Source organism: Canis lupus, chromosome 1 (assembly GCF_048164855.1).
Source record: "Canis lupus baileyi chromosome 1, mCanLup2.hap1, whole genome shotgun sequence".
NCBI lineage: Eukaryota > Metazoa > Chordata > Mammalia > Carnivora > Canidae > Canis > Canis lupus.
In genome coordinates this window covers 9,428,919-9,441,228 of record NC_132838.1, presented here as the reverse complement: position 1 = coordinate 9,441,228, position 12,310 = coordinate 9,428,919, and the positions used below count along the sequence as shown (strand labels likewise).

Sequence of the window (12,310 nt, the reverse complement as noted above, 5' to 3'; positions counted from 1 at the left end):
TGAAAATCGCTCTTGACAAAATTATAAACTGTAGCCTCCCTGTAAAATAGATGCTTTCCAGTCTATCTCTTATTAACTATATCCTCCTCATGAAAATATTATTTAACTTCAGTTTCTTGATGTAAATTTGCAGACTCCTCCAATGTTGATTCCTCTCCTGCTACTCAACATTTAATGTTTTCTCTTAGAAACTATAAAGTTTACTCTATTTAAAATACCAAACGAGCAAACATGTTTCCAATACTTCTATTTCAAACTGGTTTATCAAGTTGGCTTAAGTCTATGTACCTTCTGAATTTTCTTGAATGAAATCTATCAACCTAAAATAGAATTATTCAATGCCACTAGTAATCCACTGCTCTTTAAATGTAATGATAATATTCAGGTGTTGGTCTCCAATAGGGAACTTATACTATGGTTCTGACTGATGTGAGTTTTCTGGTAATAAACCTGATTATAACTGAAGTTACTGGTCTTATTTCAGTGGGCCATAAAAAGATGAGAGATTTGATAATGATTTTAAGGAATTACTAAAAATATCACTTATAAGTAAAGTTTTTCATAATATAAAAGAAATTATAGAGCTTATATGGTCTGCAGTCACTAAAATTAAATTCTTTTTTAATATATGTATTGCATACCATACCTTAAAGTTAATGTGCATCCATCAAGGACTAACATTTTGTAATATGTTTTAATGCCTGTATTAGCAATATCAGTTAATTTTCAATTTTAAATTTTGCATCAGTGGCATAAAACATCATATATAACACCTTACAAAACCTAATTTTCATTTCCAATTATATGATTGAGCTTTATCCATCTTAATATGCTGTATTTTTTTTCCTTTTTTGCTTGTTGATTTGTAGGAATTTAAAAATATATTTCAATTTTAAGTCCTTTATCAGCTAGATGTGTTGGAAACACATTTTGTAGCTTGACTTTTCATTTTTTAAGGTTTAATTTTTCATCCAAAAGTTTTTAATTTCAACATAGTCAAATTTGTCAATTATTTCTTTTACAGCAGTGTGTTTATGACTTTATTTATTAATAGAAATGCATAATCCACTTACATTTATGTAGTTATGGATACATTTGAATTTTCCACCATCTCATTATTTGTTTTCCATTTTAATATTTTACTCTTTTCCTAATTTGTGATGAATTAGTAAAATTTCTTAGAGTGCCTCCCCCTTTTTCCCTTATCAGCCTTGGAAACTCTTTCTATCCCCCACTATACAAATATCCATTTAGTTGACAAATACATTTAATCACTTATGCATGTATCTCTCCCTTACTTTTCATCTTCTCTATTAAAGACTAATGGGGTCTCACTTTAAGAAGTACTGTTCTAGTGGCCTCCGGTCTGATCCCTGCCCTCACATTGTTTTATTCCACTATAACTTATAGACTACTGCACAGTAAATGTCTTAAAGCACAGCTCTGGCCATATATCCCTTTGGACCAAAAAATAAGCATACAACATCAAACCTTTCATGCTTCACCACTGCCCATTGCTTATAAAAGAAATCTTGAATTCTGAAGCTTGCCATCCAAGAACCTTCATAAACTAATCACAAAGTCTAATGAAACATTTATCAATTCTCCCATTAAATCCTCTCCTTAAACTGCATTGGTTTACTCTTGAATATATTTGCTTTCATTTCTTTGTTTGCTTCATATTCCTTATTTGAAATACCCTTATTTTTCAATTCACGTTTTAGAACCCTAGCTACCTTTTGAATCCTATTTTGTCTTACTTCTGTCATGGAGCTTTCCTAGGTCAGAGCACCTGATGAATCACTAAATTCTACCCCTGAAACTAGCAATACAGTATAAGTTAAGTAAATTGAATTTAAATAAAAACTTTTTAAAAAGTGAGAGAAAGCTACTGATTTTTAAGGACCACTACTATTTTTATTTTTAATTCTTTATGTCATTCCTAGATGTGTTTCTTTTTTTTCCCTCAATTCAAGTCATTCTTAAAGGGGCATCACTTCTCTGGGTTTTGGCCGTAGATTTGGGGATGGTTTAGATAAAGGAAGGGAAGTCAAGGCAAAACAAGATCTGAAACTTGTATGACTAAAAATATGCTTCACAAACGGAGGAAATAAGAAACCCAGGAGGAAAAGTAAAATCAAGAGGAAATATTTTCAGCTTTGATTTGGATATTTGACTCCTACTTACTGGTCACTGTTCAGTTTCAAACTGTGATTCCAAAACTCTCGGCAAGATTGAACCCTATATTAACTGGGCCCATAAAATAAAAACAAACTGGTTGTTCATGGAGTACCATTGGCACTGATTATTGAGTTCCACTTGTACAACAGACTGATGAAAGTACCATGAATTTCCAAAAGCACACATTGATAGAGAGCCAAAGACTATTCTGATTTTGGAGGAACTAAAACTCAGAAGACGTGGTTCTTTCCTGGTGAGCTTGAGCAAAGGGAAAGGATTTTTGTTCCCTGTCCTGTCCTTGTCTGAAAGTGGGATGCTGAAGGAGTACCATTGTGAGAATCCTTCCAGTGCTGTGATTGTTTCCAAAAACTGCCACCTGCTGGGGGTAGTGCTCAGCAGATCTGCTCTACAACCCGCTTTCATTCTCATGATAATGATGACAATTTCACACTCTCAACCTAAAACTTGAGATTGCAGTGAAGCATTTCCTGTCTGGCTGTGACTCTGAAGCCTGTGTTTCTTCTCTCCTGGTATTTCATCAATGGCCCGGTAGACAAATGCAGTGGAGAGAACTATATGCATTCAGGGGAGAAACAAAAAACACTTGGCCTCCTCACAGATTGCCACTAGGGAGAACTGGGAATCATCGTTCACTCTTGTGAATTTCATGATTGTTTTTAGGGATGATTACAATAAAGTGGAAGCGATATAATAGAAATGGAAGAGACTAACGCATTCATTTTGGTCATCCCACCACATGAAATGAGAAAAATCAAGATCGCTCTTTAAGCATCGTCTCAATGTTAGCCTACAGCTGTGTTTATATATTGCATTAGACAACGCCAGGGATGGAGAGCCCTTCCCTGACAGAGTTGGTGAGAACTTTCTCGTAAAGGTGAGCTGACATGATGCTCGAATGAGAGAGGAAAAGTTTTTAATTTTTTAGTCCTTTGATTTATAAATAGCTGTGTTTACACAGTGATCGATGCATATATATTATGTGTTATTTATATGTACACATAAACTGAAATTTTAAAAATCAAATAGTAATGTGTACATGTGCATGTATGCATAAATATAAATGGCTAGGCGTGTACAAAATGACAGCGCGCCTCTGCATCCTCTCGTGCTTAATATCTCACTTTTGCCTCTGTTTTTTTTTTAGTTACAGATTACCTAAGAAATAGACAGTAAAAATATTTTTAGAACCCTTAAAACCCTTGAATTAGTGACAGAGATTCTTATACTTTAAGAGGTATTCACAGTTTTCTGCTAAATTGAGTTACTAGATTTTTAAAAAATGTATTTAGACTTGTGGAATATGAAAGAAAATCCACATATATTTCACTTCCCCAGCAATGTCCTCCACCTTTCTGCTTTTTTACACTGTGGACTGCTTGGTGCCCCTTGTAGCACCTTTATCATTCCCTTTGGCTTGTTTCATGTTTTCCCCCTTACTTCTTATATACTCTTAAGTATTTCTAGTAAATTCCCACGAAGAGAAAAACATTTTGTTTGTTTTTTTTTTAATTAATTAATTTATTTATTCATGATAGACAGAGAGAGAGAGAGAGAGAGAGGCAGAGACACAGGAGGAGGGAGAAGCAGGCTCCACGCAGGAGCCCGACGCGGGACTCGATCCCAAGTCTCCAGGATCACGCCCCGGGCTGCAGGCGGCGCTAAACCGCTGCACCGCCAGGGCTGCCCTGGGTTTTACATTAATCAGAGAGCCATTGCATTTATGTCAGAGAACAAAGCAGACTGAAGTATTGCAGGGTCGCAGGTGTGTACAGAGGAGAACCCACAATGGTTGTATGGACTTCCAGCAGCCTGCACCCCCAATTTGGGCAAACAGAGCCACAGAATATAACATTGCAAGTGACAGCTGCAAGTCTTACCATACAGAGAAGACATACTTTAGTAGAAGTCAACCTGAAATACCCAGTCACCCAACTGGTCTGGCATATTCTTGGTGCTATATAGTTTATTTAAATATTGATTTCATTTGTAACTTCTGCTTCATCTAAGAATCCTAAATTGCTTAGGTTTCAGTTTACTTTAGAATGTCTACTCTAACCCATTAAAGAGTTGATACTGCTTGGAGTTCTGAATATGATTGTAGTCTCAAAGCCAAGATGCTTACCTGGCCTGACTCTCCCCTTTCTTTCTGCTCTCATCTCCTGCTGTCCTCACTCTGGTTCACTGCCCTCCATACCGGCCAGAATTCTTGCAGTTCCTGGAGTCCTTCAGGCAAGTCCCACATCCAGGATCTCTGTCCTCAGATGTCCCTGTCACTCCTCTTCCTCCAACCCTCCATCCTTGCATCATGATTCCCTTCACAGCACTCAGCACTGTTGAAAAGACTACTTACAAATGCACTTAATTTATCTGCTATCACTTGTCTCTCCACTGGAATGGGCCGTTCCATGAAGCACGAACTTTGTCTCCATAAGGATAGAAACTTGGCGGTTGTTGTTATCATTACTTTATTTATTTATGTATTTCTTTATTTTTACTACTGTATCCAGAGAACATAAAGCTCTCCAATATTTTAAAAAATATTTTATCTGTTTATTCATGAGAGACATAGAGAGAGAGAGGCAGAGACACAGGCAGAGGGAGAAGCAGGCCCCATGCAGGGAGCTTGATATGGGACTGGATCCCAGGACTCGATCTCAGGACTCCAAGATCACACCCTGGGCCGAAGGCAGGCACTGAACTACTGAGCCACCCAGAGATCTCCTCTCCAATATTTTTTGAATGAATGGATGGGACTGATTCTGGTCTTGGTAGATATTTATCAGCAATTAAGTATAAGCCAGTAGTGAAAGTTATCGAAGTTCATATCTATATTGAAAGGATAACTAAAGCTGAATTCATCAGTGCATCATGGCATCAGGCTGTGTATTAACTACTTTTTACAGAAACAGACTGTGTGTTTCACTAGGACCATAGACATTTTATGGGAAAACGAAGACCCAGGACAGGGGACTCAGCGCTGTGCATTTGCAGTCGCTCCTAACATTGGCCTGCAGTAACCATTCCTGGGTGGGCTTTGCTTATTAGTTCATCTGATACAAGTTATAAACAAATAATTGAATTCTGTATTCCAAGTCATCATTGCTATGGTATTTGACTTTGAGAAGGGAATACAAATATAAGCTGCTCCCAGATATGCCACATACTGCTATATGCTTTAAATTCTCTAGAGATAAAGTTTCTGTGATTTCCTCTAGTGCAGTGGACCCTCAGCTTTGGCACTTCCTACAACCATAAATCCTGCCAAGTTTCTAGCCAAGTCCTATTTGAAGTGAAGAGTCCATTAGGTCAACATGATGGAAAAGGTCCATTCAGTCCGACTTTTGGTTAAGGTGAAGCTTGTGATTGAGTCCTAGCTACGTAACATAATCATGGCTATGAGCTAAAGCCAAGATATCCCCATTTCCTTCACTGTGAGTCCTAAGTGGAAAAAGGATGTCCTTTGTGTAAAATCACCTTGAAAAGAGAAAACACTCTGGAAAAGAGATTGCTATGAGGTAAAAGAGTTTCCATCAGATAGAAAGGAATTAAGAGGGTATTTAATTATGGCCAGCTGGCTGGCTGGCTAATGCAGTGGAAAACTGAGGCTGTGGAACATCTGGGGATTGTGGGGATTTCTGGAGTCCTAGTAACAGTGTGAAATTTTCTAGAAGGAAAAGCCTGAAGCATACCCATAGCCTGTTTGGTGAGACGACTGGTATGTTTGGGAGATAACTGTGAAAGAGGAGGCAAAATCAATCAATCCCTCAGGAGAGAGTGAAGCAGCTCCCTGAGCCATGATGGGGGCAGGCAAGAGTGTCATCAGCTAAGGGACAGGACAGAGGAGGAAAGTGCATCTTCTTGTGAGCAATAAGTTCTGTTGCTGACCAGCCAAATGGTCCCTGCATCTTTAGATGCCCTTGAATAGCCAAGAAGAAGAGATCGCACCATCCCCTCCCACATAGCACTAACGAAGAGCCCTTTGTTATTTTGTCTCATAGGACAAAAACAAAAATAAGGTACCTAATTCCACTTATGTGATTCTTTTTCATGTAGTTGAAGAAGAATTCATATTTTCTGTTTATAAGCAAAATAAAGCCTACTCAATTTTTCCCCCCTCAGAGGAGTGATTTCCTGGGCTCAAGCAGTCATTTTTGCTACTCTTCCCTGGAATTTCTCCAACATATTTATTATATAAGGCATCGCTTCTAAGGCCTACAGCAGAACATAGGACAGTATTAAAATCCTGTTTGATGAACAGTTACAAAGAAGTGATTTCCTTATGCTTCTACTTCTTTATGCTGCTAGTATGAAGGTTGTTTTTGGATTGCTGACTCATGCTGAATTTGACTTCACATTGACACAGAATGATACTTGCAAAGTCTCGGCACCAGGGCCCTTTTTATTATTTACTCTGATGATAAAGCAAAACCTTTTGAAAATCTGCATCAAACAAGAAAATAAAATGAAAAACCTCTGCATTTATTAAATTATTCTTTTACTATTTTAAGTTTAAAAATTCAACTAGATCTCTAATCAAAATAAATAGTCCAAATAGCTATGATGCACTTACATTATTTTTCCTAATAAACTATTTGTTTTCATCACTTTACTATGAGATTTTCATTAGACTTTTGAAATATCAAAAATAACTTATTGAGATAAATTGAGGACATTTGTACCGTTGACCTTGAACACCCAGTTATTTTACCACCAAAATGGGTTTATTCAGGAATAACAGAGGAAATGCAGTTTGAGTCAAGCAAGCTGTAGTGAACCACAGGCAAGTCCAGAGAACAAAGGAGAGGAACACCTCATTCAGGAAATGAGGGCTGTTGGGAGGAGCTGTTAAAATTAACAAAAGTCCATTGGAGTAAATTGAGAGTTCAGAGTATGGTGGCTCTTCATTGGCTGAGTTGTGACATCTCTCACCGATTGGGTTGTTGCCAGGCAAAGAGAAAATCTTCCTTCCCTTTGCTGGGCCAGTAGAGTATAGGCATCTTCCCGTTGGGAATACAAGTGTTTCTTCTTGTTGAGTGGTAGGGTGTGAGAGATCCCTCTTTTGGCCTTTGGTTTCATTTTTTTATTATTATTTTAAAGATTTTATTTATTTATTTGAGAGAGAGAGAGAGAGCACGAGCAGTTGGGAGAGGCAGAGGGATAAGCAGACTCCCCACTGAGTAGGAAGCCCAAAGTGGGACTCCATCCCAGGACCCTGGGATCATGACCTGAGCTGAAGGCAGCCTCTTAACCATCTGAGACACCTAGTTGCCCCCTTTGACTTCATTTTAAAAGAAGTTTTATTCAGTTTCACAACAGGTAAAGATCTGCGGATATGCCCTTGCCCACTTTAGAAGTAAGACAGCCCATTATTTTACCAGCAAATGAGTTTATTTGGGAATAGCAGAAGATTTGAAAGTCAGGATAAGCCAGCTATAGTGAAAGCCATAGGCAAGTCTAAAAGCAAAGGAGAGGGACATTATAGAGAAAAAGGAGGAAATTGGAACGGATTGTTTTGAACAAAAGTCTACCAGAGGAAGGTGAGAGTCCAAGGTGATGACAGTTTTTCATAGACTTAGTTGCCAGGCAAGGAAGGAAATGTTCCGTCTTCCTGTTGGAGTGGCAAAGTCATGTTGGACTTGCCAGGTGAGAATCTCTTCCTGTGGAGGTCTGTAACTGACCAAGAGCGGTGGTGAGTGAGGGCTCTCTGTTCTGGCCTCTTAACTCCCATTTCAAGTGAGATTTTTGTGTATTAATTTTCACAATGAAAAATACCTGGTTAGCAGTCTTCAAAACTGTTGAGATCATGAATAGCAAAACAAAACAAAACAAAACAAAAGACTAAAACTATAAAAAAAATCAGAGGGGTCCAGGGAGACAAGACAACTAAATGCAATGTGGTGCCCTGGATTGGATCCCGAAACAGAATAAGATATTGGTGGAAACACTAGTGATTTTTTAATAGACTCTTTAGTTTAGGTAATAATATTTTACCAATGTTACTTTCTTAGCTTTGAAAAATGTACCATGGTTATTTAGAATATTAATATTAGCAGTAGCCGGGTAAAGCCTATTTAGAAACTCTCTGCACCATTTTGCAACTGTTTTATAAATCTAAAATTATTTCAAAATAAGAAACTAATAATTTGAGGGCCTCTGCTTGGTAAATAGGCTATTAAATCAAATCTTCAACAACAATTCTTTTCTTTATGTGGTTACCTCTCTTAATGTAATAGCAAATAGATAATATATTAATGAAAATACCCACTCTTTTTCTTATTATCCATTATCAGATTTATTTCATAGTAATACTGAGTGCCAAAGTGGAAACACTTATGCTTTCCAACTTATATTTAACTCATTTTGACATTTTAATAGAAAATAACTGTAGTCACACAGGATGGTCATTACAGTCAGTGAGTGTGTTTCTGTAGTTCCATGATTATTATAAGTTTTCATTTGACATGATTATGGTTCCTGAGCTATGAGCAATAAAGTGCAAAAACATAGGGGAAAGCATTCTTCTGTAGGAATGAACTTAAACCTTTTTATCAGGGATCTGGTCTCAATTCCATTCAAAGAGAGTCTTCCTACCTCAACTAGGATTCTAAATCCATTAATAAATAGGAGATAAGTATTGAAAATCTATACACATTCTACTTTGCAAATTATATTTTTATTTATATGTCCCAGTTCCTCACATTTCTACTCAGATTCATGTAACTTTTTTCACTCCTTTACAATACTATTACTACTATCACAACTATATCCACTATCAACCACCACTATTTCTGCTAATAATAACAAGATCAAAAGTATGTGTCTTGGTTAGCTTGGGCTACCATGACAAAATACCATCGACTAAGTGGCTTAAACAAAAGACATTTATTTTCTCACAGTTCTAGAGGTTAGAAGTCCAAAATCAAGGTGCCAGCATGGTCAGTTTTTTGGGAGAACCCTCTTCCTGACTTGCTGATGGCCACCAGCTCATCTGTATGCTCCCGTGACTTCTTTTGTATGTGTGTAGGAGCACAGGGAAAGATCAAGTAAGCTCTCTGGGGTTTCTTTTTACAAGGGCACTTATCCCATCCTGAGGCACCCACTCTTATGACCTCATCTAAACCTTCCATCTCTAACCCCATCTCCAAATATCATCACATTGGGGGTGAGGAATCCAACATGAGAGTTTAGGAGGAACACGACTTAATCCATTGCAGTGCTCAAAACCCAGGAGTTTTAGATGAGTGTGAGGACTATGCTTCAAACATATACATTAGATATTTTCTGTGTGCTGTCTTATTAAGTCCTCAAATAGCAACTTCATGAGATATAGAATTTATATCTGATCTGAATTTATAGAGAAGGAAGTTAGGTCTTGGAGAAGTTAAAATAACTTCTGCAAGACAAGGCATTTACAACATAGCAGAATGTGCACTGAAAATCAAGTTTTTCTGGCTAAAAAACTATATTCTATATTCTTAGGCATTAGAATACCCTCAATTGATACAAATGTGTGGGATTTATCCTAATGACTGAGTTGAAATGATTCACCCTGGGCAAAAATTGATTCACACTGTATGTAGAAAGAGTAATTTTAGGAAGAGAGTAAACTTATGCATTTTTTTTTACTTTTCTTTTTCAGCTGTGTATTAATACATGTAAATAGCTGTATTGGTTAAGAATATCCAAACCATTGAGGAATTAACAGGAACTCACATTCAACAGAGTATTTAGAAAAGTTTGTCTGTTAATAGTATATATAATATAATTGTCATAATTATCAGAATTATTTGAAACCTTTAAAAATATATTGGTACAAGCAATGATTCTTTACAATGTATGTAAATTCCATAATGGCTATGGATGTGCTGAACAAAGTCTGCCGCTAAAAGTGTTTTATCTGTTTTGCGTTGTACTACCTTCTGTTAGTTCATGACTCCTCTGTAGCCTTACAGAGGCATGAGCCTTGTATATTTTGGTTCTATTCACTGTCATGGTAATGCTATGATATAGGCATTATTTTACTTTATGCAAGCTAAGAGAAGGAGGCATGCTCAGAGGGTTCAGTGACTTGCCCAGAGTCACATGGCTCTCACAAGGGGCTGAGCTGGAATTCCAAGTCCAGTCTTTCTGGTTCCACAGTCTGAGTTTCAGAGATCATCAATATATTTATTTTTATTTTTATTTATTTTTTAAAAAATTTATATTGTGGTTCTAATTGTTCTGGCTGTAGAATGTTGGATCTGAATTTTGGATCTGAATTTTGTTAGAATTATGGATCTGAATTTTGTTAGAATTATGTGTCATTAGTAAAATGTATCTTTACAAATGACTTTGTCATGCATGGCAAATTGCACCTACTATGTAAGTTAAAGGAGCCTGAAAGAGGAGCTGACCTTAGGAAGAACCTACTGTGCACAAGGATGTGGACCCATCTTGTTGACTCTTCCCTCTGTCCTAGGAGGTATCCTTTTTTATGAGACATCAAATAATCTGTCTAAGGTTGCACAGCTATAAAATGGCAAAGCCGTAATGTAAATCTACCTGTTAGGTTCCAAAATGTTGGGTAAGGTCATTTTGAGGACATTATCACCATTTGACCTGAGAGCTGGACCTCACTCTCTCTCATTCTTGGAAGGTACCTTCCACCCACCCTACTTGTAGATAGAGACGTTTCAAGCACATAATCTTAAGAGAGCAATGTGTTGTTGAGATCATCTGGACTAAATGTGTGACTGAACCCTATTAAGGCTTCTCAACTTTTAAGATTTGATGGGAGGGTGCTGAGATGTGCTTGTCTTGTGGCCACCCAAGACAAGTCCTGTATGTGAGTTCCCTTGCTCATTAAACTTACTACTTACCAATCTGGGGGGATGGAGGCCTGCCTCATTCTTGGGTATTTCCTTGCCCTCTATGTAAATAGGCCAGTTTCACATTTCACTCAGCGAACTCCTAAATTTGCAAACCAACACCAAGCTTTATTAATTTTTCATTGTACCGAGCTGCCTTTTCTTATATATTTGCATTTTCTAAATTTATTACCTTAAATTTACTTAAAATATAAATATCTTTATAAAGCTTAAAAAGGGGAATGTATAATGCTAAAAAAATCATGTAGAATTGAGTTAAAGTTAAACCGTATGCTGATGTTATATCATAATTAGTATTCACAATTTTTTTATCGTATTTTACTGTGGGGGTGGAGCTCAGTAAGGGACCAACTGGTAAATCACTAATTAGAACACAGTGTGCTAAACCCAAGTGTGAGGATGCCTGGGTTTTAAAAATCTTTAAAAAATAAATGAAATCTTAAAAAAATAAATAAACACAAGTGTGGAGGAAGAACGCCAGGACATCTGAGGGAATAATTTAACCCTTTACTTCCAAGTGTATGTGGGTAGGAATCATGGCAGAGGAGTCGGATCTCAAACCAGGTAGAGAAGAAGAGACACACTGAGCCAAAGCTCAGGGTCATCCTTCAGATGCTTTTCAAAGCTAATGGGGAGAAGCTAAGAAAGGTAGCAGGAGTAAAGTGAAAGTGTGTGCATTGTTACTCTGTTTACTGATTTTATGGGAAGTCTTTTTTTTTAATTTAATTTATTTGTGTATGAGAGACACAGAGAGAGAGGCAGAGACATAGGCAGAGGGAGAAACAGCCTCCCTGCAGGGAACCTGATGTGAAACTCGATCCCAGGGCCCCAGGATCACACCCTGAGCAGAAGGCAGACACTCAACCACTGAGCCACCCAGGTACCCCAAGGAGAAGTCCTCTATATAATTACTCTTAGAGTGCTTTTTAACATGGGAAACACTGTCTTCTAGTGAGTAATGAACAATGAATGCTCCAAAGAAGTTATATTATCTGGCCAGTATTAGTGAAAAAGAAAGAAAGAGAGAGAGAGAGAGAGAGAGAGAGAGAGAGAGAAAGGAAGGAAAGACGGAAAAAAGAAAAAGCCATAGTATAGCAACTTTGCAGTTTGAATAAAGAAATGGAAGAGAGAAATACAATGATCAAGGTCTGTGAGTTTTCCTTCGGTGCATTTGTTTATGGCTACAGAGCGTGTATACTCCAACAAAACTGTGCTAAATATTGAAATTTAAAATTGTGGCC

General features: G+C 37.3%; 1 protein-coding gene across 3 annotated transcripts in view; it reads left to right on the top strand.

Moving 5' to 3' along the window:
- Positions 1 to 12,310, top strand: part of DOK6 (docking protein 6) — a 369,524-nt gene that overhangs the window by 95,233 nt on the left and 261,981 nt on the right. The gene's annotated exons all lie outside the window — the stretch shown is intronic.